Source organism: Cygnus olor, chromosome 3 (assembly GCF_009769625.2).
Source record: "Cygnus olor isolate bCygOlo1 chromosome 3, bCygOlo1.pri.v2, whole genome shotgun sequence".
Taxonomy (NCBI): Eukaryota; Metazoa; Chordata; class Aves; order Anseriformes; family Anatidae; genus Cygnus; species Cygnus olor.
Window position 1 is genome coordinate 117,497,594 of NC_049171.1, and position 27,991 is coordinate 117,525,584.

A 27,991-nucleotide genomic window follows, 5' to 3' on the forward strand; every position below is an offset into this window, starting at 1 on the left:
AGCAGCAAGCGTGGTGCTGCCAATTTCATCCATGTCAATGAATTTAGTTTGCTTGCAAAAGATTTCTCCGAAGTAATGTTTCATTACCAAGGCTGGCCAATAGAAAAACAAACAAACAAACAAACTTGACCGAAAACAAGCAAAAAACCCCAAATGCGTAACAGGAAAACTTGTGGCACTTCTCCATGAACTTCTCTTAGCTCATATAGTTTATAATTATTTGATGTGATACTTTGTACGATTATACAACAGCAGATGACTACAAAAACTTGAAAGAACAGATCTTTTCTGTTGCTTCCTTTATAGTGTGGCCCAGTAGTCTTCCTAACAGGTATTGCTCATATAGTATCACTATTTCTCTTTGGATAACCAGTATAGGTTGGCAATAATGCACAGCAACGTAGAATTAAAAATTAATAGTGAAATGATTACATAATTCTCCTCTAGCAGGAAAAAAAAAAAGAAACACAAAAACACCAGCAAACCCCACCTTAGAACAAAGGCCTTTAAAGCATTTTGGCTGTTTTCCAGAACAGCTAATTTATGCTCCACCTAGCACTGCTCTGTGAAGCAGACGTGCTATTGCCAAGCAGGAACTGCTAACTGGCCATCGTGGAAGCGGGCAGGTGGCCGGCAAGGCTCTGCTCAGTGTCCATCCACGCTGCACTCATCAGTGCCGGTCGTACCACACCAGAAGAACCTGCCTAAATGGCAACAGCACAGCAAGTCGGTCTTTTATATTGTTGGAGTAATCTGTGACATTCAAAAACGAAAGACAATGCATTGGGAAGTCTAGAGAGAGTGGATTTGCTTTCCTCAATGCTAAAACAAAGGCTTTGCAATGTTACACATATTATTCTGATCACAAAAGTATCTTGCATTAGGGCTTTCAGCATGAGATAATTGACCTTGACATTGCTTTCAGCTGAGGGCACATAACTCTTATCGCAGTGACTTATCTTGAAGAAAAGCGTGCAACTGCAAAGAATATTTACTTACTATCTTCTCTGTCTCTCGCTTGCTTTTTTTTTTTAACTCTTGAAAACTGTGCACTGCAAGGACAAGTAGGCAGAAGAGTAGTGAGGGATGGAAGCTATTTTATGTGGATGAACACATGAAGAGGTGATTATGTATTGCTAAAAGTCTAATCCTTGGATAAACTACAGTTTGCTATTAATTCTTTGGACTTGCTTAGCTGCTACTTAACATTTCCATGACTTAACAATTATATTCTTGAGCTAAGAGTAACTTTTTGACAAAATGTGTAGGGATTAGAAACATTGATAATTATATTAATTAATATTAATGGGAGTGACAATATTTGCAGTCATATGACAAACATGAGGAAAGCCAGGCTTAAATTTTATCAATTAATTCTGTTTCTAACTGCTTTCAGTATTTCTTTGTCAGAACATGTTCTGCTTGCACCAAAGAATGTATTAAGCTGGAAATGAAGACCAAAGTTAAAGGAAAGAGAGATGTATACCTGTGTATGGTATTGTCTGTTATCCAGATACATATTTAGCCTCATGTGTGGGCTTTCATTTTCTGCTTTGTGTCTATTTATTATAAATGCCAATCATCTGGAGCAATAGGTTCAGTCTCAGCTGAGATGAGTTAGCAGCTAGCAAGGCAGGCAGGAGAAGAAAATGCCAGAAGAGCTCTCCAAACTCAAATATCTTTCTTCCCACACTTTCACATAGGTGCAGGACTAGCACAGGATGGTAAGACAAGCCCTGGAAAAGAGAGCTCAGTGTATATATCTATAATGGTTACTCAGATTTGTTTAATACATTTGATTGGATTGAAGTTGTCTCCAGAGTGAGGCAGACAGCTGCAGTCCATTGGCCTTAATCCTTCCCTGTACTCCCATTGCTTTATACTGCTCCACCAGCTCTACGTCGCCATAAAAACCAACATAACCCACCCTCAGCTCTCCCTGGTGTGAGGAAATCCCTCGCCGGATCCCTCACTGAGTGTCACAGCTGCCACGGAGGCTTCTTGGCACAAGCAGGAAAGTGAAAACTTCTCAGCAGATGTGTCCAGTGTGGGGCAGAGCTGTGGGATGATGCTCTTGCTCAGTGTCCCACCAGGCTAGGGGTGTGAAAAAACCCAGCCATGAGCGGAGGCATTCATTGGGGAAAAAATGAGACCCATAAAGTTTTCTGCATGAAAATCTTCATGTCCTGAAACCGCTCTCCTCAGAGAGATTTAAGCCTGTAAAGAAATCTTAATGTGTTGAAGTTTCCCTCGGCACAGAGCCTTCACCACATAACAATCCAAGAGGCCAATAAAACAAATAATGACTATCTCCTGGGGCAACTGCAGTAAAAAAAATGTCGCCAGCTAAAAATTGTGCCTTTGATGGCTCCACAGGCAAGACATCAACAATCTCTACAACTGCCAATCCCCTCATGTGGTTTTACACTCACTGCCCTCTCAGCCTGTGTCTAGGTGCTATGTGCAGTGTTTGAGGGTCTGCTTTTCTCAGCTCATCCCACCTTTGGTCCTCCTTAGGAATACACTTCTGTAAGATTTGAATAAATATCTCATTGAACATGCACGTACAGGTGAAGGATGCTATCAACCAGCAAATGATGGTGTAGTTCCCTTTTGTTTTTTTCCCAGCTAAACTGGGAAAGTTTGCTGTCTACTCACCTTATCCATGGGGAGGCTGGGCACTAGTGCACAAGGGAGAGTGGCCAGGGAACTATTCATGAACAACCCAGTGAATTAAGGTACTTGCTGACTAGGAAAAGGGAGTGTCCCCAAATTTCTGATCCTTGTGGGCTGGATACTCTACCTATCCAATTCCTCCCCTACTGATCCCTAGCATATTTGCATCTATGCATATTTTTAGGATAAAATTGGGAAGCATAATTTTATCTGGTTGTACAAGCCGTATCTTCAAAATTCAGATCTTTTGCTCTGGTATAAATGTTGCTTCTGCTCCATACCCCTATTAGGTGACAGAGCTCAGAATTAGTCCTTTTGTGTTTGTTTCCACTACACCGGGATGGACCTGTGAGCCTTTGCTTTTCCCCATCAGGAAGCATGGATTTAACGTATCCAACACACCAGAATTGCTTAATGAGTGCTCAGTGAATATTAATAAAAGTTTAGACGTGACTCAGACTACAATGGATGTGAAGTTTGAAAGCTTTGGTTCAAGATTACAGGAGGCTGTGAGAAAATATGGTATCCAGCAGCTAGCATATAGAGCAGATATTTCACTATCCAGGGATCTCTAATTACTAATAATGTACAGGAACAGTATGATATGTCCTTACAATTGCAGAATCCTTTTCAAAGATAATCTTTAATAGTTTATTTGACAACCTGTAAAATTATAGAAAATTATTAGTCTTGGGAATTACAAAAATCCCCATAGTACAGTCAAACAATAAAATTATAATTACCTGTGGGTAATTGAAATTTAACTGTTTTTTTATTGTATATTACACATCAATAGCAACATAAGTTCAAGAGTGTCCCCCTCCCCTCCCTTTTCTTTTCCCTACAGAAGCAGGGAAAATGGACAACCCTGCTGGTAGCTTGTGAGCCCTTGTCACAGAACAGAGCTTGAACAATTTCGATTAAAGCGGTATGTTCGAGACTGTCATTAGACCTGCATTAAATTACATATCTGGAATGTTAAAAATAAAGAGTACTGAAGCTTATTCACAGCTGCCAGTGGTAAAGTATGTAGTCAAGGTTTTGATTATCTTTAAAGTTCTTATTTTTCTCTTTTCTAAAACTTATTGTTTCGTCAAACAAATATCTAGTGCATTTAAGAACAGTATGAGCACATGGGCAGAATTGCTTAAGACGGATAAAGCATTAGCGTGTTTCCATTCTGTGCTTGGTAGTATTGTTTAGTGCTAACAATGGTAATTTATCAATTATACAAGAAAGAACAAAGCTCTTTGCCTGTCTCTTACTCCATAACTACCTATTACAAGGCCCAAAGCTTTGAGACCCCTTCCCAGACCTCGGGAGGCATCATTTAATGTTAATCGTGTACTGCCAGCTTTTGCCTTGTCCTCTGTTAGTGACCCCATGGAGGCTGCTCAGCATTCATCAAGACTTCCATGCATTATTTTTGTAAACCAGCAAAATCATCACTTTTTTTTTCTTCCAAAGCAGGGATCTTGATAATGAGGCACAACTGCTCACCAGCCCTCCTGTCTTCTTTTCTAGTCTAGTAGGCCAGACCTTCCAGTCCCTTCTTGCCATGTTCCTTGTGATGGCATTAGAGATGTTTAGAACAAGCTTAAGAACAAGCTTTTTGGATGCTGTTTGGCCAGCCTACCACCTGAAATATGGTATGTTTGACAAGAGTTGTCTATATGACAGCTGTGTTATATACTCCTAAGATGCACTATAATGGTGTTTGCTTCTATATAAGGATCAAGCTAGCTACCTTTATTTGATTCTGTAAAGTGCTTTGTGATCATTATGTGAATATAAATGCACAAGTGAAAATATATCTGTTTTATTAAGAGTTTCAATTAATGTGTTTAATACACAGATTTTATCATGAGAGAGGCATCACAAAGACTGACTACAACATAATGGAAAGCCAGGTATTGTTATGATTATTATTACTATTATTTATGTATAATCATTGAAGTATTAATTGAAAGCTGGGAAATTGAGTTCCTGGCCCCCAAAGATCTCATAATAACAGCTTTTTTGGGGGGAGGCAACAATAGCAAACCAGGTGTATTTTGTGGCACTACTAAAGATGCATACAGCCCTGTCTGGAAATCCGTGATCCTAACTGGGTTGTCCCATTTCCAAAGATCAAAGGAGACAAAGAAGAAATCAGTTGTAGCCATCATTGCTTGCATTATTTCTTTAGGTGCCTTTTACTCGTTCTCACCACCCTTTTTTCTCTGCCTGTTTATGTGAAGAGTATTCCTGCATGTTAGAGCTCTGACACGTCTGTTTATCCAGTGAGGCAGCTGGGAAGTTCTCATCAAAGTAGTATCTGAATGCCTTGACAAGGGACCTGAGGAGAGGACTGAAGTGGGCAGCTCAGCTGCAGAAATGTCCTGGTGGAGGTAGCACTTCTGAAGCCCACTGGGCCCCAGGATATCTCGTTGTCACCACCCATGGGTGGATTGGAAGGTGGCCACATGGATTTTTGCATTATGGCCATTTCCAGTGGGGCTGGCCCCGAAAAGCACCACTAATTGTCCAAAGGGTTCCTACAAGCCAGCGCCTCTCATCTTTGCTGGCATTTGCAGGTAGCTACACAGCATGGAAATGCCAACTGTATCCTCACTGCTTCCCCACCTCCTTCTGTGAACATTATGCAAGAGAATAGTCTGAGATTTTTAGGTGCCTTGGCCTCCTGAAAGCTAAAATGGAGTGTTTGTATTACTTCTAAAACAAGTATAAATATTTCAAAAGGAGAAACCTCAAGAGGAACTGTATTGTCAAAACAGTTATTGGTATAAGCAACAGCAGAGGAAACACAAGGCTGGCCCAAAATCTGAGTCCTCATGTGAAAAAGCCATGATCTCGTGTAACAGAGTGAGGAGACAGAGCTGAGAAACCTTTGTTTTGCTTTGGCTATTTCCTAAGCCTGACCGCTGACCAACACCAGAAGGCTACAGGAAAGGCTTTCTCCATCTTGACCCTTATTCCCTGGCAGATTGCAGTTGCTGAGCTCAACTGCCCTAAAAAAGAAGCTGGAGAGCTGTTGTTCACTAGGATTTATATATATGAGATGCTTGGAAACTAAATCTTCCAAACACTAAAATGCACCATATTGTAAGACAAAGAGCAGGAGATAAATTTTCTTGCCTTTGAAAAATTCTGCTTGTGTCTCTCACTAGGGCTAATTTTTACCGTTTTTAACTCCAGAGAGAAGAGCTATTCTGACTGTGATGCAATGATGAAGTGAAAACTAAGGAAGAGCAACTGTACCACCTTCAGGATTAAAGCCAGGTCAAATTTTTGGTTTTGATAGAAATCAATCATTTTTTTGACATAGAAATCAGGAAAATACACCAATACAACATGTTGAAAAGAACCATAAAGTTATTATTTGCTTCCACAGAAATGATTCAAATAGCGAGCCCCAAGACTCATGATAGTGGGAAAATATTTTAGAGTGAAATAACAGGCCTTTAGGGATAGCCATTGACACTGAGTACAACATAATGGGGAGGGTCCAAATGGGGTGACAGGGAAGTCCTTGTGGACAGCAGCATTAATGGTTCTCATTTCACTCTTCTCTGTAGGGAGTTAGAGCTCACAAATGTTTGTAATGAAGGCTGCAAGCCTCCAGACAAAACAAAACAAAACAAAAGCACACAACAAAACAACAACAAAAAAAACCCAACATGCTATTTCACTTTCTCATGGATCAGGTTAGAAGGTTAATAAAACAGTTAATCCCAGCCTGCCCTGTGAAAGGGAATAGCTCACATTTGTAAGACTTGGGAGAGTGTGTGGATGCATGCTGTTATTTCCTGACAGAGCCAGTCCAAGAAGTTGAGAAGACATGGGTCTTGGAGGAGGAGTTTGATTTTCAACTACATCAATTAGAGTAACTTAAAAAGGTTAGTGTAAATTGCTTTTGAGAGTGGACCCCAACTCAGTTACATTCTTTTTTTTTTTCCTTGTTGAACCTAAAATTAAAGCTTAATACTGAGCAATGTAGGCCAACCACAGAATGTCAATCAAATGGTTCAGAGAAACTTGTTGATTTTTTTTAAATTTTCATTAAGTTGACTTAGATTTTAAATGTTATTATTTTGAAAGAAAAAAAAAAGAAATAGGCCATTTAGGAAACATTCAACAAAACCATCTCTACTCAAACAAAAAAAAATGAAAAAAAATGTGAGAGATAGTGCTAAATTTGCTAAACAGTTTGATGGCCCTGAAAAGACAATATTGGCAATTCTTACCATTTGTAAGCACAGAAGGTCTTGAGACCATAGGTGGAGGACATGGCTGCATTGTGGCCCTGTGGGTATGCCAAGAGTGGTTGGAAACACCTGAAAATTGCCTTCAGGCAACTCTAAGTTGGGCCCAGCCAATTACAGTGCCAGGCAGTTATTTATAAAGAGACTTGGACGTCCATTTGTTTTCCAGCATTGAGGGAATGGTTATTGTAGCATAGAAAATTACCCCAGGCCTTATTAGGTTTTCTGGAAAAATATATACTACCGTGTAGGTTACTTTTATGCCTCCATGACTTGGTGTCCCACTGCACAGATGAGGATCCATACTAAGAAACAGTGTAAATGTTATAGTCGATAACGCTTGGCAGAGAAACTGCACTGCAATTTCTTTTTTCTTCTTTTCTTCCTTTTGTGTGAGGCTCCTGTGCTACCGGCTAACCATTTCCTATAAGGTATTGTGTAAAAGTTATATAGTGTATCATATTAAATTTTATAACAGTGCTTTGTGTTTTGAAAAGGCTTGGGGGGGGGGGGGGGGAACAGCATCAATCAGGAAACCACATTTGATAGACTTGGAAGGGGCCTCCTGGGTCATTTTGTCCAAGACCTCTATGAAACAGGAAGGCTTCTGCAAAATACCTTTCCCATAAATGTATCTAACCTTTCCTTAAAGACACTGAGTGATTGTGCCATAAATACCTCAAGCAGGTAAACTAGTCTGATTGACCTTACGATCAAAAAGTGTCTCTTAATACTGTATATAAGGTACAATTTTCCATTCTTTCAGCTGTAGCTAAGCAAGAAAAAAGGGCAAACACACAGTAATGGGCAACAATACGTACTGTGCAAACAGTTTTGCTTTCACTTTACTGCCATCTTCTACCATAAATCTGGATGTACCACTGATACTTGGTTTCCTAGTGTAGTATCTGTGATCCTTGTAGTATCTATCTCACTTTGTCTCTGACTTTTGGAGAGCCAACATTACAGAGTGTAGAAATAACGAAGACATACAGGCAGCACTTTCTGATTCAGAAAGCCCATTCAAAACCCTATGCCATATAGTTAAAGTATTTATTTCTATTTTCTATTTATTAGAATTTCTGGGTTGTTTCTTGTCAGGACCATGGGAGCTAGGGGAAGCACAACACTTTCAGCATTTCCTTCAAAGAATATTTTACATTATCCTCCAACAATTGTGCATACTGAAAAATAAACACATGGTAGTTTAGCTGTTTGTTGTTGCAATAGCAATGCATTGTGTGCTGGTTATTGCCCCGTACTGCTCTGCCTTCAGAACTTTACACACTAATTTCCAAGAGCTTCCTGGGCTGTATATAAACTATCATCTTTGGATTTGTTGTTGTTGTTGTTGTTTGGAAGCACTGAAAGATGGTGAGAGGTCTGAAGAGTTGCTGTCCCACTGCTGAACTTAGTTTTGTCAGGCACATGCTACTTACAGGAAGTGGTTGTCGCATGGTGTCCATCTCATATAGCTGACCGCTACCTAATTCCTCCTGGATGGTAGGAGAAAGTTAAGGCACCCGTCAGTGTATCCTTCCAGCTTCCAGGGGAAAAGCCTGACTTTAAACAATAAATATGCAGACAGTCCTGGTGGCAGTGAGGCATTGTTGTCAGATGTAAGAAGGAACGACCATTTTACTGTTATATATCAGATTTTATTGTCATCAGCCACTTCTGGAACATACAGCATCATACCAAAATGAGACAACAAACAAGTCCAGTAAAAGCTTGGAAAAAGGTCAAATGAAAAAAGGGTCAAATATTATTTTAACTGATCTCTAGCAGGCCGAGCTGGACAGCCTTTCTTTACTAGAGGATTTCTTAAAATTATTATTCACAATTTGAACAGGGCAGTGTATTTCAGACCAGCTGAGGAAGGCTGTAGAGGAATTTCTTCTTCAAAAGTTCAGCAAAAGAAGTTTTAGAAGTTTGAGGCATCCTGAGCTTGGTTTTATTGTTCATCTGTTGTTCTGGGGTAGATCAAGTGGCCTTAATTTGGTTGTTTTTTGTTTGTTTGTTTCTTTTTTTATATTTGTATTTTTCATAAACAGAGGAGTGTTGCATAATGGGCCAGGAAAACTCAAGTTAACGCCTAAAAGCAAAAGACAAAAAAGGTAAGATAATTTAGAAAGAATATGGTGATACTGGGTTTGAAGATGTTGGTGTCTCTGCAGAGCCCTGCCCACGCTTTTATGCTGTGCCTCCTTTATGCCTCGTGCCTTCACGCCCATTTACTGGCAATCACTTGTCCTTCTCAGCTCAGTGCTAATCATTTAAGAAAGACCTTAAATAAGCCCAGAAAACACAGACTTTGTAACATGCCGTCTCTATACAGTTAGGTGCCATCCTTTCTCTGAAGTACAGAAATTTAAAATATTTGTTAGGTATTTAATCACATAGAAATATGGGCTGAAATACACCTCATCCAGTAGTTTAAAAGCAGAGGCTGTTGAGATCCTGACAATTCAATCTGTTGTTATAAAATCACAAGAGACTGTAAAATACCTATGCCAAGAAAAAGAACATAAATTCTAATAGACCTGATCTGAAGCCCACACAGCATTTGCTTATGTACGATCTTACCTAGTTACTTGATTCACATGACAAAATCAAGCCTGTTTCCTTCATGCTGACCTGCTTTAGTCCCACATAGCCCCCATTTTCCTCTCAACCACCTAGATTGTATTTATTGTATTTTAATTTTTTATTTTTGTAGTTTTTTTTTTTAAAGAATGGGAATGAAGGCAAAAAGGGCTTTTGTTTTGTTTTGTTTTGTTCTTTTATTATTACTATTTTTGAGGAAGAGGTGTTCTTTTTAGCATGGATAAGTTCTGACCTGTAACTGTGCTGTTAGGTATGCCTGAAAACAAAAGTGCATTTGCATCAGGTGCTTCTGATACAAAAAAATTATATATTGTACAGATTTTATGATCCTGTTCATTGCACAAATGCCAATCAGAAGCTAATATGGGGCTGTATCTTACATTCCACTTCGGTATTTACAACAGAACATGGCATATCATTTAATTTAAATTTGCAGCATGCTCAGTGTAATTAATGCTGTGCAGTGCCTAGAAAATCCTGATTTCTTAATGTGATACAAAGCTTGCATGCTGAGACCTTTTTTTTTAACTACTGTATCATTGTGGAACATTGATGGGTAGGCATTACCATTAAACAGGGAAAAAATGCCATGCTTCTTTCTCTTTATGAAACTTTCATACAGCTCCCCAAAATATGATGCAAACTACAGGTTTGTTTTAAAAAAGGGAGAGGAAAGTCAAAGATTTAATTTTCCCTTGACACAGCATGATGCCTGAATAGCCAGGCAGCTATTCCTAAATTATGTGCATTTCATTCCTAGGAGCTGTGAGCATTTTGAATGGGCTGTTGTTAAATACAGTACACAAGCGTAAATACTCAAGGGAACAGCTAGCTGAAATTTTGGCATGAGCAGAAATCTGATATCTATCATGGTAGTATCTATCTGAGCACGTAATAATAATGCATGCTGATTTGCTGGGAGTACTAAGAGAGGGGTTTTGGTATTCTGGGATGAGAACTGTTAAACTTGTGAAGATCGTGTGTGATTATAGTAAGCCTTGGTATTCGTGTGCTGTGGCCTTGGCAGGGACAAAGATGGTCACATGTAATCTTTAGACCTGTGATACTGGCCCAGGGGGGGTGGGGGTTGGGGGGGGTGTCTCATTAGTGGAACTGAACCCAAGAGACTGAATGCATGATAAAGATATGTATATATTATACATAGCTAAAACATGGGGAATTTTTATCTGTACTCAGAAAATGAGGTAACAAAAAGGCAACGTGCACAGCAGGAAGGGTCAGGACCAAAAGCCCTTTAAGGTCAGTAGTTTTACTGCTATTACTTCAGCGAGCTGGGATGTTAGTTTACGTACTTTATCAGGCAGATATATGATTTCAGTTGTGGGGGGAAAAGAAAAAAATAAGAAACAAAACACCCAAACCTCTGTCATTTTGTAAGGTATCGGTTTCAACCAGAATGTATTTATACAAGCTCTATTCATAGACCTGTTGATAGCAAAGAAAATTCTCAGGTCCTCTAAATAAATCTGTTCCTAAATATAATGCTTCAACTTCTATATTCTCATCTGACACCTGACAATTCAACCTTAAGAGTAATTGGTCCTGTCTTTGAACCTGTGCAAATACTGTACGAGGAGGGTGGACAATTTATTGATATAGATTGATTTTTGTAAGAAGCATACGAGACAGATACAGTGTCAGGTGTCACACACTGTATATATTACACTCCTCGAAAGCATCCATAGGCAACAAGGCAAGGTTCAAGAGTATGTGGAGGTAATGTTCAGCAAGCACCTGCAAATGAAGCTGTCCTGCTGTGCAATACCACTCTGAGAGATTAATTACATAAGAGAGAGAGAGAGAGACCAGTTTAATTGGCCAAGTTGGAACTTCGAGGTTGTGACGACAAGGCTTTTCTGTTGGAAAGCCATCCCAAGCTGTGTGATAACAGCTCTCTCCACATGCAGGAACACAAAGGGATACCCTAGTGCAGGCTGGCTGACCCATTGATCTCTTCCTGTTTTCAGTGTCAAGCGAAGAAGGGGCTGTAGGAATGGCTGGTTGGGCGTTTCCATGCTTGCAACTGTGTTTTTGCATGCAGTGGTTATTCAAGAACATTGCAAGGCTGGGCAGTGGGTTTGTTAGGAATGAAAGCATTTGTGAACTGGCTGCTCAGTTAGTGACAAAAATTGTTGGTATTAATAGCTCTGAGCCCTAGTAAAGACCTAAAACAAACCCTAGGGAAAGCGTAGAACAAAAGATGATGGAAACAAGATGGCGCTGAGGGATGGCACTGGTCTCACCACTGGGGATGATGATTAAGACATGAGGCGCAGAGGGCTGTCCCATTTGTGTATGAGTTTGGCTGGGGAAATCACCTTCCTTCCGCTGTTTCACTTCCCTCATCTATAATGAGGGAAAGAATAACTTTGCAGTGTACTTTACATTGGCATCGCATGCTAACTTCATTACTGTTTGCAACAGCCTGTGCAATCCTCAGAGGAAAGGAATAATAACAAAGAAAAAAATGATAATTACCAAGCATATAGTTTTCATCTGTAATCTTCATTCCAGGATTCACTATTTCTGATGTCAATATTTTATAATGGAAGAATGAGATATGCTAAGTTTCTGTTTGATGGAAGTAAATTCAGATTTAATATTGCCGAGGAGCTGAATTTTTAATACAGTAGAGCAGTATGCAGATATTCCCCGTTTGCTGCTCCTGCCGCTCTGTTGTACCAGTTCAGCAATGTTCCCGTGACCAGGCAGAAAAATGGAAAGAAGCTGCTCTGAATTTTCAGTGGGGTGACAGTACTTTGTCATTTAGCTCTGTCACGATAATTGGGAGTGTCACACAATGAAACAACATGACACACCCCTGGTAAATGAAGAGTTTTCAAAGTGATGTACAGTCCCTGTCAACTGCCAAAGCTTTTATTTGTTCACGGAGTGAGGCAGCATTTCCAGCAGAAAAACCACACTGAAGAGGCACGCATGAAGTTTGTTGTAAATTGATTTCCTCTGTGTTTTTATAAAATTGGATATTTCACATGAACAGTAGGAAAATATCCTCTTTTATCACACGCTCCTGGCTTCCAACCTGCTGAGTACTTTCCACAAACTCTAGGAATTTACCTCTTTTCGTTAAATTGGGTTGGATCTCATTAATAAAAGAATGGTATAATGGAAAAGAGTTTCTAAAATTATACTGTAACCTAGAATTGCAGGATTCAGCTTTCTCTGCCTGGAGAAAAAAATTCTGAAGCATTAAACTTACTTTATCAAGCATTGCACCTGACATGCTCTCATAAATTTTACATACATTTTAACTTATTTTAATATTATGCAGGCTTGGTTTAAAATATTCTCATGAAGTAACTAAAATGAAGCTGCTCAGCCATAAATTAGAGCTAAAAAAATACTTGTTCCCCCCACCCCATCAATATTTCTTTACCTAAAATCATGTGTTGTATGTAAGTTAAATTTTCTCTTGCTGAGGTACTTCATAGGTCTTAATAGGCCTACCACAGACCGAGTGAGCCCTGTTTCTGTTGGGTTAAATATACTTTGATTTTTTAGCAGTTTCTTGTCTAAACGCAGACAAATACAACCGTTTGCATGCCGTGCTTTAGCTAGGCACAGGGCATACGACTAACTACACGGCCATATATTTTTTATAGGAGCAGCCCTATAGCAGTCCCACTCCTCAGATGGACAAATGAAGGGATGGATGGAGGCTTTGGGGCGATGCCTCTTGCAGCACAGCTTCAGGACCCCAGGGACGCCCCTTCAACCCAAGTATTTTTCGGCAGTATCATCATCCAGCAGGTATGGCATCATTGACAACTAATCACAAAGCTCCATTTGTGTCTCAATTTCTTAAGCTATTTCAAAGTCACAGCTAAATTACACAAACATTTGCCTATCTAGACATAACAGGACTGTTATGAAATACTGTCAGCTTGTTGCCATTTAGCTTGAATACACACTGCATGTGTCTGTCGGGCCATACTTGGGCAGCTCTGCAGCGTGCAACATGTCCCAGACACTGGAGTGATTATGTCTGAATACTCCTTATCTGATTTAAAAGCCGACAATGCTACACATCTGTGCTTTCAAGGCTCCACTGCTACACTGCGACGCCAGTATTTATTTTGCTTCTGCAAGTTAGTTTTCCTTGAGAAGCAGCAGGGGCCTTCTTCAATGAACTGAAAAATGTGTATTGTATGAAGGTCTATGGAGGGTTTGTACTGTAGTTCAATGGGCAAATGTGAGCCCAAGGGATGACATTTCATTTAAACATTTGGTTTACATCTTTACATGCCAAAAATATAAATGTCTTGACTTTAGCAAACTGAATTCAGCACTTTTCCTTTTTTTTTTTCTCCTCAATGAAGTAATTATAGCCAAAACATTCTGTGGATATTTATTCTTCCTTCTCAAAGGTGGAGTTTTGGACACGAACATTTGATTTGCGGGCTGAATTGTCAGTATCTGCTCACTTGACACTTCCCTGTTAGTTTGTATTGGAAACCACCAGTAGTTTCTTTTCTTGTGTTTATTGTATTACTCTCACATCTTTGATCAAGACATCTTGGATAACAGCAAAGTTGAGATTAATGCCTATTTGTTATTTTGAAAAAAAAAAAGAAGGATATGATTTCTGTTAAAGAATCTGTGAAGACAGTTAATGTAATTGAGAAGCACAAGGCCATTTATGGAAGTGCATCTGAATGTCCTCTTCACATGTAATTGCATCAGGTATTCTGCATTAACATGCAAGTCCTGTCCAAAGGAAAGAAAAAAAAAAAAGAAGCTTATTTTTAGGTAGAAGGCCTCAGTGGGCAGTAAATTATCCATAATATCCCCCAAACTAGCAATTAGCCCTGTTTGCTGACTACCTGAATTGTTTCACAGTAGTTCAGCACAGTCTTACCAGTTATCACCATACTTATCATCAGCGATTCAGTGTATGATTCCTGCAGCTTCACATACTCTATGTCTAAGGTCAGTCGTAACAACAAATACGTTTATTTGCTTCTTTTAGCCCTTCAGAACTGTTTTAACAGCATGCGATACATGAAGATAGCTGATGCTGCTATCCAAACCAGATGAATATGCTTAAATAGAAGGAATTTAAAGACAGAAAGCAATTAGGAAGTGTAGGTATGAAATCTGGTATTAATTAACATTAGTATGTATTCCTGTATTAGCAGATAGTCCTAAACAGCTGTTCTTTTCAGAAGTTCTGATGCTGGAAGACATTCTTCAACACAGGCCTGTAACTGAGGAGTGTAAAACTAGAAAATATGAAAACAAAAACCTCTGACAATTTTTTGCTTAAGACTGTTGAGAAGTTTTCCTATCCTTACAGATGAATGCTTCACCAAAATAGTAACTTATTTGTGAAAACAACATCTATATTGGCTGCTTTAGTGGTGGAAACAATCATGGGCCTACACATGTGCACAGATACAAGCACACATCCTAACAGCATCATTTTTACTGTACAAACCTTGGATTTAAATAAAAGAATACCAAGTGAAAATGAGATAAATTAAACATTGGAAACAGAATACAGAAATGTTTAGACTCTGAGTACTGCAGGTTTATTTTTAAGCAATGTGCACACCTTTCTGAGTAATGCTTCAATTTACATATTAGTTGTCAGGCAACATTCAACTGAATTAACGCATCATCAACATTTAAATCCCATTTTCACTGCTGGTTCTGCATCACACTAGAGTGACATGGACCTGTATACCTGCCTCAGATCTGATGGAGGGGGTCTGAGTCCATCAGGTAATGAAGAAGATGAAACAAGAATTCATCCTAAAGATGAACATTTGAAGACTGTGCTTCTCGTTTGCAAATGTACTCTGAGAAGCAGGCCGAAAATGGAAACGTTGCCTTAGCTTGGCTGTAGCTAAAATGCTTCAGCTTCTTGTTTCATGATCAGGAACATCGGCTCTATGACTAGACAAACTGCCTATTGCATATATCCAAGAGAGACTCTCAAATGAGCAAACCATCTGTTAAAGGGCAAACTATCATTCTGAGTTTTTTATTCTTGTAGGGACAGATTAATTGAAAGCATGCTGCATGGCTACAGGTTGGTAGAAGGAAACAGGCCTAAGCTGCCATGCCATTTTACACCTAGATGTGCTGCAGGAAAATGAAGGCAAGTGACACAGAGAAAGTGTGACACAGACACTGTAGGTGAAAGGATATGTTCCTTCTCAGTTTCAGTTTTAGTCAGGACACAGAAACAGAAGAGTCCTATGACCAACTTCATAAACCTGAAAATCATTCAAAATGGTCAAAATGGCCTGCTACCATTTTCTAAACCGCTCCAGTAGGAAGTCCATAGGCAATGGCTCCCAGTTAATGGCTAAGTCAGGCAGCAACTGCAGTGAGCCTTGAGCTTATTTGGCTGTCTTCACAAGGCACTGAAGGGGAAAACCAGAAAACTTTGTGGGGACAGTGCCAGCAGGCACTTCTTGAAAAGAACAGAGTGTATCTCTTTTTTCCCAGACTAGAAAAATAGTCTTTGGGCTGAATGTTGCTCTCACTTTTCTTAAACCAGGCCTTGACTAAGAAAAATACAAATAAGCTGATCATAAATTAACAGTCCTCTCTGTTATGAGCAGGCATGCATATACCTGGCCAAGGCAGGCAAGAGCAGATTGATTAAAAAACAAAGTTAACCTTGTTTTCTGAGTTGAAAGCTCATGCTGTTTCTTGGCAGAACAGGCATGTCAGGCCTGTAATAACCACTTGCTACCTTGCTTCAGTCAGCGTTAAAACCAGCACAATATTTAACATCTTAGGGGAAAAAAAAAAATCCATCTGGAAATTGCTTTCATGGGGGGGGGGGGGGGGATGAAAGGGAGGCACCTCAATACCACACCCAGTGCTGATTTATTTCTTGATTTTGTAGTAACCCTCTTTAAGGAACTTCAAATTTCTCCCTTCCCTCACCTGAAAACTCTGTATTTCAAACATTTTCTGTTAAAATGCAGAGCTGAATAGTTGTTCAGAAAGAAGTGGTAAAGAACAGCAGTTCTTCATCTGGAGGTAAATTATTTGGCCTGGCAGAGGCTGAGATTTGTATTTCCTTTTTGGTTTTACCTTGGAGGAGGCTTTTGTGTGCGCATTTTACCATGAATCCATGCAGCCGGCATTAGCCCAGGACAAGGCGAACCAGACAGACATCACGCCTGTAACAACTGAGCGGTCAGAGCACCCCGATATGTAATCTGGAGCAACTTTGGTGTGGGAAAGGTGTTGTGTTTACAGCTTTATGGAGTTGAAGTTGGAACGCAAGAACTGAACTTTAAAAAGACTGCGTGAAAGTGGTTACTGTTTGCTGACACAGTATGCTAAAATTGACTTTTTCCTCTTGATATCCTGGTACAAATACAGATTTAACATTACTTTGCGGCACCTCTTCTTTCTGCTGAATCAACTAACATGACGGTTAGAGGACATTTGTGCTTGCCATGAAAAATTTTATGTAAATCCTGTGTGCAAAAGCGTAACACAAGGCCAACTGGCTAAAAGAGCCAAAAGAGCCTTTCATTTATAGTTTGCTGTGTTTTTTTTTTTGTTTTTTTTTTTTTGTTTTTAATTGAAACAACCTACTATCCTAGTGATGTACAGTGCACATGATCAAAAATACATATTCTATGTGAATGCTACCCTGTACTGCTGGCTGAGCTTGGAATTGCACTGTGAATGTTTTGGAGACTTTTAGCATCTCCCGTGTATTTTTTTTTTTAGAAAGCAAGCAATTGATTCAGGGTCTGGACACTGGATTTTAAATTAGCCAGATATTTGTAGCTTACTACAAATAGTAATGTAGCTCTCACAAAGAGCTGGAATATGATGAGGGCATTTGGCTCTGGATTAATTTTAGGTGACGTTTTAGGACCAGGCTAGATTATAGCTTCATATCCAATGATGCTTAAATTTAATGCCCTGGACTTCCAGCATTCTGGCCTGTGAGTGTATGGGATCATGCACCGCCAAATTTCTGTCACCTTGCGCTTCAGTAGCAAGAGAAAACAGACTCCTTTTGGCTTTGTATCTCACTGCAAAATAAACCATTGGGCTGGTTTGCCAGTCATCTCCTTTGGCCAGTCATCTGTTGCTGCCTCCTGCACTCAACTTTACATGGATTTGGAAAGGATTTATTTAGGTTCAGTTTTTTACTACAGGTCTTCAATAAGTATGAGACTGAAGGTTCCTATTCACAATGGTTAACATTTACTCTGGTAACTACTTCTAAAGGACCCAAGAGCATTGGTTGACTAAGTGCTTAGCAGAATGAGTAAATATTTTATAACTGAGTCCTTAATTGAGAATTATATATATATTATTCTCATGTATATATATAATATACATTATATATTAACTATATATATATACATATATCTATATACATATATATAAAATACATATATAAGCTTCCACATTAAATATTACTTGTGCAGCATTTGAGGGGGCTAGGGGTTGCATTCACCTTCGGCAGCTATTCTAATAGCTATTTTAATAGCTAGAGCCATAATAAATACAATGCTTGACATAGTGAGTGAACCAGAATACTTAAAATTATTTGCAGGAAAAAATTTGAATGAATAACACAGATAACTAGAAGGTAATTTTTTTGAATGAACTTTCATTAATCATTTTCATTCAATCAGGGTACAGAAACAGTGCCACGTAACAAGCGTATGTGTGCAGCACATCTTTTGTCTACAGGACAAATACAATGTTTTATCTTTGAACTATCTACGTAGGGGAAAAAAATTACCCTTCCTCCGCAAATGATTTTGGGAGTAATTATGAATAATGGAAAAGAAAATTCACAGTCTGCTCATGAACAATGTGAATGGAAAGAGATGTGAAAATTTTCAAGGTATTAATTCATTATAAATTATTCCCATTTTTGGTTGGTAACAGCCATTGAGCACAAACATAATTATAGTAAAGCAGTAAGAGTCACAGCTAGGTAGAATACAGTAAGGCAGTCAAACTTTTAGAAAGACAGCTGGGAAGGTACAGATCATGCTGTGATCTATTCCACACTGGTGAAAAGAACACCGTAAATGTTTATTTACTTTTTTTGTACTCATCAGCTACTTAAGTTAAACAATTGATAATACTTAAAAGCTCTGTGTCATGTTTCCCTCCTCTCCTCCAACTGCTGAAGCTGAAGGCCTGTCCCAAGTTCTCTGTGTTGTTGCTGAATGCATAGGAGGTGATCAGCTCTGCAGATAGCAAGGAGTGGGACAGAAAGAATTAGCATCATATAATGGGACAGAAATGGGAAATCCTGTGTTAGGGTCCCTACCTAGTGTGATGCCCACAGAAATCGGTATGAGCCCATTGCCAATGCTATGCCAAGGCTATGGCGTGTGTTTTAGCATGGCATCATTTGATAAGGCTGAAAGTACTTTTAATTTTTTCAAACAACACATTTTTTTTTAAATTTCTGAATCTCACCACATTGAAAATCCATATTAACATGATTGAATTCAGCAGAGTAACAGCAGGAGAAAAATGGTTCAGCTAATATCAGAGGCTGAGTGCATTCAGAACTGTGGCTCCATGAATGAATTTTAGAATTACCCCAATTTTATATACCCAGAAAAGCTTAGTCCTTTGGCTAGAATGAGAGGGTTTGCATTTCCTTTCAAATTCTGGGGTAAACTGCCCTTGTGCGAAATTTGTTCAGGGTCAAGTTTTAGGCAATATTTTGTGCTGCAATAACTGCACCATGACAGACAACCTTTTCATCAGAAAAGAAAAAAAAAGTCCTCTTCTTCAGCACAGTACAATAAAAGAACATGACAGAGCTATAAATATAGAGCCCAGAGATGTGAAATCTTGTCTAGCATTAAATGCAGTCATTGGCCACTTTTAAATTGTTTCCAAACTTCTCAAATGTTTAGACAGAGAAGCAAATATATACATATGGGAATCTCAGCAGTGAAAGCAGCTTTTCTTTGTTAAATGATTCACTCTGATAATTGCTGTAAAAGTTTTTCAGATAAGTAGTTTAAAAAAATATAACTGATTAGAGGGAATTGAATTGAGTAAATCAGTAACATGTAACTTTAGGTTTGGAAGCAGAAGAAGCTGAAAACCCATATAAAAAGCTGTCTGATCACATTTACATTTGCCAGGGTCAGGCAAAAGAGGCCCAGCAGAGCTAAATAAAGATTTTCAGATAACAATTCAAACATTTTAATCCATGATACTAAAAGAATCATACTGGCCAACAAGTAAATAAAAGTTAGACATTTAAATTATGCAACTAATTTCCAGGTGTGTGGAAATACACTACAGTGCCCAGTAAGGTCAGAGAGCACTGAGGATTGCTTTGAGCATATGGAAAAACAAGAAAATAAAAATCCCACATGATGGTCTCTGGTATCTAATGCTCCTGTCTCCAAAGGTGTCTTGGACAAGGTTTGCTTTGAGTGTGGTGATGGTGATAGCTATATGCATACGATGGTTGAGTGAAAAAAATGTCTGTCAAAAATAACATTCTAGATTAAAAATAAATAAAGAAATAACAAGCACTTAGAAATTATAAGATTTCCTGCTGCCAAAGGTTACCATTGGGTAGACAGAATTTTTGAGACTCTATCTAAAAAGCAGTGTTTAAAACCAGAAATTTTCACAGGATGGGGGCTGGCTGTTTGCGTGAATGTAAGTGGTAAGTCTCCTGAGGCTCATCCAGCACTGGATTAGATGAAGTCATGCCCAGGTCAGTGCAGCCAGAAGGATGGTCCTGATAAGGCATGAGGGAACCAATGTGCAAATGGGAGGGGAGATACTGGTGGTTCGTTGCTAATCCTAAGAGTTTGCTTACTCACACTTACCTTGTCAGAAGCAGCACAAAATTTAATCCAAGGAAGTATTAAAAAATAGTATTTTCCTAACTTAACTATTAATTATTTAAAAGTAACATGGTGGTTCTTTTTTTTTTTTTTTTTCCCCAGAAACAAAATAAGGATTTTCTTGTCCAAATGTCAATTTGAAAAGTATGTTCTTAGCTTGGGGGCAGACAAGAAATTACCTCCATTCTGGGGGGGGGCTCCCATGGCTTTTACTCAGGTGTCCGTGACCCAGGGTCTGCTGTGGGGCCATGGTCTGGGGGAGGAGGTGATCATCAGTGAGCTCAGAAACAGTTCTGTGAACAGCCACATCACTGCAAAGTAGTCATTCACTAAAAGTACTCTGCTAAACGAGCCTGCAAGTTGGCCAGTTACAATGAAAGAATGGCAGTACCACAATTTTAAGATGACAGTGCTATAGCAAACTAGTCATCATATGCTTGAGTTACTAGCACAAGCAGTGGATTTAGAGTATTATGAAAATATATGCATTCTGAAGTGCTGTGAATTATACCAAATAATTCTGAATATCTCTCTTGCTACACTAATGAATCAAAGCAGGGCTTACCACATTATCTGCAATCACCATGCAGAAAATGGATTTCCGTGTACATAGTTTCCGTATAAATAGTGCATCCCCAGCACATTCTTTAATTAAGTAGTGTCTGATTGCATAATAATAACAATAATAAAGAGAGAAATGTCCAGCTTGCACACAGGCCGATTAAAGCATCAAGTGCACAAGGCCAAAGCACTCCCAATTGGGGAAAAGCACGCAGGGAGGTGTCCGGCTTACCAGTGTATTCACCACCATGCCTTTGCCTTGCATCAGCTCTTCTGGCAGTGAACCATGGAGCCTGGCGATCTTTTTTCCTGAATCCTTGCACAGAAAAAGGTCTCATGGAGCACAGGCTCCACTGTTTTATGGGCTCCTGGCAGAAACCATGGAGGTCGTGACTGCAGCACAGAGGCACAACTTACCGGTTTGGGTGAAACTTCAGCACTTGAGTAATTCATGCTGTCTTACTTAAGGCTTTGCTGGGTAGGATTTTCACTAGTGGAGGGACCAGACCCAACCTCCACTGCATGCCGTAGGTACTTGAGAACTCATGGAAAGCAGTAAGCTGGAGGAATGTACTTTATGGGGTGGCCGGATCATATGTTTATGGCCTGAAATAGGAGATCCCAACCCAAGCCGCTTTGTTGGTTTCTAATGATGAGAGGCAGAATATGAAGATCACATAATTCATGCTGAGGAATGGATATAAAAAGAGAATGTGCGCAAAATCTGGGACTACCCGCAGACTTGATAGCTGTTATTACTGTTAATTATGGCTAATGGTCTAATACCAGTAATAAACACCTTCAAATTTAATACATTCTGTATTCAGCCTATAGAAAATCCCTTTACAGAGATGGCCCAGATGAAAAAATTGATTTATAAACTAAGATGCTAGAATTAAGCATTGCTAACAACAACATTGGCATAAAAGTAGTAGATGAGCGGTTGGATCCCTGGAGACAATAATTTACCACCCAAAAGGAACTTCTGGCAGTTGACAAAAATTAATAAAATACTTTCTGTACCTTCTGCACAGGAGAGGTGGGTGGTCAGGACAGCACTGGTGTGGCTGCAGGCACTCTTTCACCTGAGCCTTACTGCAGCGGAGCTGGCCAGGTGGCTGGGAAAGCAACACCTGCACTGTGATTTCATGGGTACATCCCAGCCTAGACACACGCATACTAATGCACTGCTCAGATGGCCTTTTCGGTAGGATAATTGCATGCACTGCCCTGAGAGCCGGGAATGGGCCACTTCAGGGAATGAGTCTGCTCCTCAAGATACAGCCACTTATTCTCTTCTCGGCACTGCAGAAGGGCAAATGTCCCTGGTTCAGGCCTTGGAAATAATGAGGTAAAATGGACTCAGTGCCATTAAAACCTCCCCAAAGACAGGACAGATATTAGAATATGTGATTGGAAAAAAATGACTGGCAAACACAGCCTTCCTTGACAGGACCCCTCCTCTCAAAGCACAATAGAAAAACGCCGTGGTCACAGAAGAAGAGCTGGGAATTTAAACATGTAATCTGCGTGGATGCTAGAAAGAAAACGCATAAGTCAAAACACAGCTAAAGGCATTGGACACTCTGAAGAAGGTTCTGAAGGTGCTTTGCAACACTGCAGTCGGAGGCAGGCACTTTGCTGGTTCTCCCAACAGAAACAGGAGAACGGCAGAAGGACAACTTAGAGTTCTCCCCATTAAAAAGGTAAAGAAACTGGCAGACATACACTCAGGGTGACTGTGTCTGTCTTAAGATAACACCCAATCTGCTTTCAGATGAAAGGAATTCACTCTTGGTATGTATTATCCAAGTCATGTGCCTATATATGTATATATAGAATACATATATATAGTATACATATTAAATATGATGGAGGTCATGACTACGAGACTCATGGTTTGACCACACACCACATCGACAGCCATGTTCAGGGCAGTTTTTGCTCCAAATACTTTCTAAACTTGGCCACTTAAAATAGGAATTGTGTATATTTAAGCATCTAACAAAACACCCAATTCGAAACCTCATGCTTCATCAATGGCTTCATTCATGTGCTTGAAATGAAGCACGTGCTGCAGGACACTGCTGAATCAAGGCCCACATTGCTGGTTTTCCAGAAAGGCTGGGCACCTGGGTGCTGCAGGGTAAATAGAAGGCTCTGTATTTTGGAAGCCTAAACACAGAACTGGTGCCTAACTTTGGATAATCAGAATTTTATCCTCTACTACAAAGACATTGCAAAGCACAAGTTATCACCATGAAACCAGTAGTTACTTTTATATTTTACTCAAACTTTACTGAATGTAGAGTCAAAATCTCAGTACCTTTGCCACTAATAAAAAAAAAAAAATCTTGTGACCCTTTTGTAAGGAAAAATACAGGGCATGTAGCTCCCATGCTCTGGACACGCTCACATTTACCTTGGTTCATTTCCAAAGGCAATCCAACCAGATATTCGGATACATGTATAACTTAAACACACTTCTAAGTACTGCACTGAACTTTGAGTACTGAACTAAGTACTGAACTGAACTGCAAAAGTAAGGAAAAATAAATTCTGTTAAAATACCACTTTATTTCTTTAAAATCTGATTTTTCTGAGAGTGCTGAATGCAATGCATCACTTAAAAATCTTTCCTTCCTCATGTAGAATATTTTAATATTAAGCCAGATATTTTTATATTTCCACAAATTAAATGCACCATGGCTGAAGGTTTGACAGTAGCTTAAATTTGCACATAAAAAGGTAGAACAATTTCAGTTTTGACAGTGTAAGCTTTTGATTTGTTAATAAAAGCAACTCTTTCTCAATTGTGAACATATTCCCCAAATAAGACAATGCGGTCTGCAACAACAATAAAAATCCAACACCTTACTGGTGTGGAGAATAAACTTGTGATCCATGGTTATTAAAGAAATTCAAATTTTATAAAAACAAAAGAATGAAACTTTCACATTTGTGCTGTAGCAGTCATAGAACAAGAATCAGAGGAAGATGCATGGTCCTGCCACATTCACTGTACTTACTGTTATTAATGTAACCTACTTCTGATACATGTAGATGAAGTTAATAGGAAGTATCTACAAAAATTTTTTTACGAAGTCATTTTTGTAGTGATGGTGGGGGAAAGCTGCGTGTCTAGATACAGTTTTTAGTGAAACCAACACAGATTTTCCTTGCAATATTCTTATCAAACTACTATCTAAGAATGCCTAAGACTCTTGTAATGAAACCCAAGCGCCGCAAGGGTTGTACACCAAGACCTAACCGAGGGAGACAGGGGCTGAGCTTTCAGATCAACCCCTTCTGTGCCCATGTCAACGTTCTCCTTCTCTCCTGGGAGACCACAAGGGAGGAGAGCGTAGAGCTATGAAGCAGTTGGAGCACAGCAAGCTTAAGCATGGAAAACAATTGAAATGTGGATTTCTGACCTCAGATCAAATAAACAATCACAAACTTTTTGCTGTGACAGCCAAAAGCTGCAGCATGGAAGGAAAGCTGAAAGTACCCAGGACCTGTATCAATACATAGAAGGGTAAAGAAGCACTATCTGTGGGCTTTTACATTTTCAGCAAGTATGTTGCTCTGGCATCAAGAGTAACACTTCTCAATGAGATGAGCAATGTGTCCAAAGAATTTGAGGTGCAAAATAGCCAGTGGCATTATTACAAGTTGACCCCTTTTAACTCTGACTTTAGACACTAATCCAGATCACTTGAGCTCCTGGATATCACTCGTATGGAAATGGGCAAAGCGATGAGCAAATGACATGAATATGATGTAAGATATAACACATTTCTGCACATTACTAGAATACTCTTCCTGGACATCTGCAGCCATGGCACGGAGCTGCTGACTGTCTGTGTCACTGGAGAGAGCGGTTACTTAGAGATGATTGGCAGCAGCATATCCTGCTATAATGCTAACTAAGCCCGTGACACAGCCTGCTATCAATATTTTACTCTATCGCACGTGGCATTTTGCAGTGACACTAGATACAATACTCTGAGGCTTACTGGTTCACAGTCCTTCCATTTAATAACAGTCTCTTGATTCTGGTAAACTTCTAAGCCTTTGCTGGAAGAAGTCAAGCAGTTCATTACTGAAAGACATCTTTGTTTTCCATGCAGTATCCCCTCGTGCTTTTCTTTGCTCCGATCTCACCACACTTGCCTCCTAAACCAGTGTTGGTGAAACAATGCTGCAGGTATTTTGACCATATTTTTGCATGTCTGATGTACAGTTGCCTTGTCTCCCTCCGCCTTAATTCTAACTATACTCTTCACAAATGCAGCCATCTGGCATATCATTTTTTTGTATTTTTAAATAAGGCAACTGGTCCCAGGTTCAAGGCACAGGTTTATAAGAGGCAAGTCACATCCCGCTTCAGCTGGGAAAGTGAGAGGTCACTGGTCTTAATGTTAGACAACGTTTAGGGTGGGCTGAGAGAGGGGAAAAAAAAGCATCCAGCATTTTCAATGAGATTACCACACGTCACTGCAAATGCTTTTTTCCTTAATATTGGTTTATTTACAAACTCAGAAATGGTTGGTTGAAGACTAAACCTCCTTCATCCGGCGCAGTAAAGATGCTAGGCTCGACTACCCTGGCAGGAAGGCCTGTGGGGCACCACGCATGGCACCTGGAACATAGCAGTATCACATGGCAAAGCAAATCCAGCTTGGTGTGGAAGGAGCAGCATATAAAGACCACTTATTTAATGTCTGGATCCTACTGTGGACAATGAAAATAATTTATGTCATGGACAGTTTAGTGGTGCAGCCACCTGTGGAAGTGGGAATGAACTCCATAGTTTAATTCTGTGGCTTTAAGACAACCTGCTTTAATTCCACCAACTTCAATGGGTTCATGCTGGGAAGGGATTTCCCTTTCACAGGGTTCAGTGTATTGGTTATGTCTGAACACAGTTCTTCAGGATCACAACTCACAATACTATTAAGTCAAGCATCAGTCAAACCCTGCTTTTTTCTTTTTTCCTTTGTTTTTGTATTGGAAAATGAAATATTTCCATATATTGTGTGCTTGAAATATCCTTATAAAAACACTAATGGTAAAGTTGTGGCCCCAAAAGTTCAGAAGAATCTTACCACATCTTGCTGTATAGCCAAAGTTGCATCCCAAGTCTTTTTTCTTCCTGGCCTTGTCTCAAAGGACATCTTTCAGGCTTGCTCCTCTCGCTAATACTCACCTTTCCCATGCTAGAAATAAATTTGACAACACTAACTTGATCTCCACCTGGCTGCCATCTCCTCAACACATCTGATCCTACCCCTGAACTCTCTCCCTCTTGAAATAAAAGATGGCCACCACCCTGCAGACCAAGTGACCTGGAAACACTGCTCAGAGATATATGAGCAATGGAGCAACTGTGCCAAAGGAAACTCACAAATCACATACTCTGGGCAATGGGACAACTGGCAGAAAGACAAAATAAAATGACTGCCTCTCTACCTTTCACAGACTCCCTCAGCTGACACCACTACAGTCTGCTGCTGAAGCATATCTGCATCAGCTAAGCCTGCTGTTCTCTGACAAACCTTTTGCTGCGGTCCTTCAAAGCAGGCGGAATTAGAGCAGCCAAGGTTGGGATGGTGCTGCAAGCCAAGAGAACCATTTCCAGCCAGCTCAACAAATACCTGAGGACAGAGAGGCAGAAGCAGGCATGGGGGAGAAGGCAGAGATTTCTAGTGGCTGCCCTGTATGCATCCTACCTGGCCAGTCCCTTGGCATAGCGCAGCGTGTTCAGGTAGGAAGCAATCACTGCGGCACCTAAAATATAGACAGAAATTGTCAGGCACAACAGCTGATGCCCTATCATTCAAGTTGTCACAAACCACAGATGTCAACAGTATGATTTTTGCTGTCGATACCAATTTGGAAAGTGCCATTGATAATGTGCCAGTACAGCTCAATAACTTTTGACTTCACAGACTGAACCTGTGCTGAAATCCTTCCTTCTTTTTGTTCATTTTAAACAGACTTTGAATAGACTAACTCTCTAGGTGTGAGCTAGGCAAGCACACTGGACATCTGTGCCACATCAGCCCAGTTTCTCTTTGCTTTGATGGGTTAGCAAAGAAGATTTTTGTGATGCTACAGCAGCTTCCTCCCTGCATGGGTGGTCAGCAGGGGCCACAGTGTTCTTCTGGGATGGATTTACTTCTCACAGAGATGCCAAAGGGGAGGGAAATAGTTTGACCTAAAAAGCACAATCTAGATCCATCAGGAACTGAATGCAGACTCAGAACCAAGCCAAGACGAGCTGGGCCTGTTTTTATGAGAAGTACCTGCTTTTCAAGATGCAGCCATGTGGAAGATTCCCTTCTTCACTTTCATCCTGAAAAGAGAGATGGAACAGTTAATAGGGGAAGAGAAAGGCCATGAAAATCACAAGCTGTGTAAAAAGTTTCTTGGCAAATAACAGTTTAACACCACTAAGAAGTTAGGTTAAAATGGTTTCAAAGTCTAAAATTAGTTACATTTTAAACTAACAGCATATGCTTTTATTGTCTCTTATCTAAAATATAATCCCAGGAGGCTGTGAAAAGCATGCAAATTACAGAAAGCTAATTTGCTCCAACAGCTACACCTCCCATGTAGTTGGGAGGTCTATTAGACCTAGTGTACTCTCCATTATTTGCATATTAATAGCACCTGCTGAAATACTTTGGGATTTACATTCCCTGCCAGCAGAGGGACAAAACAAAACAAAACAAAAAAATTATATAAAATTCCTTTCATACAGCTTTGATGGACAATAAACTATTTAGACAGTACTAAGAATGCCAAATCAGTGAGAGGCAACAGGGTAGTATTGCAGATGCCATCTGTGATTTTCAGAGAAACTGGACTGCAAATTTGCTTCAAAAAAAAAAAAAAAACACTCAAAAATCTAAACCACCAAAAAACTCCTACCCCCCCCCAAAAAAAAAAAAAAAAAAACCACCTCTCTGGAAAGTGCTGGGTAATTTGAAATCACTCACT

At 39.7% G+C, this 27,991-nt stretch overlaps 2 long non-coding RNA genes across 15 annotated transcripts in view; one reads left to right on the plus strand and one right to left on the minus strand.

The window, feature by feature from the left end:
• Positions 1-16,377, plus strand: part of LOC121067126 — a 54,087-nt gene extending 37,710 nt beyond the window's left edge. Inside the window, exons 6-12 of one of the 3 annotated variants that reach the window (XR_005818112.1) lie at positions 3,524-3,604; positions 4,201-4,325; positions 4,532-4,586; positions 5,875-5,958; positions 6,493-6,575; positions 13,193-14,678; positions 14,756-16,377. This is a non-coding gene — a long non-coding RNA (uncharacterized LOC121067126). Of the gene's footprint in view, positions 1-3,523; positions 3,605-4,200; positions 4,326-4,531; positions 4,587-5,874; positions 5,959-6,492; positions 6,576-13,192 lie in introns of all 3 variants that reach the window. The other 2 variants (XR_005818113.1, XR_005818111.1) reach the window with 2 other exon arrangements.
• LOC121067127 overlaps positions 7,470-27,991 on the minus strand; it is a 282,439-nt gene continuing 261,917 nt past the window's right edge. For 11 of the 12 annotated variants that reach the window (XR_005818119.1, XR_005818122.1, XR_005818120.1 and 8 more), the window contains 2 exons: positions 27,295-27,344; positions 23,548-26,776 (listed from right to left, as the gene is read on the minus strand). This is a non-coding gene — a long non-coding RNA (uncharacterized LOC121067127). Of the gene's footprint in view, positions 9,037-12,047; positions 14,298-23,547; positions 26,777-27,294; positions 27,345-27,991 lie in introns of those variants that run through there. The other variant, XR_005818115.1, reaches the window with a different exon arrangement.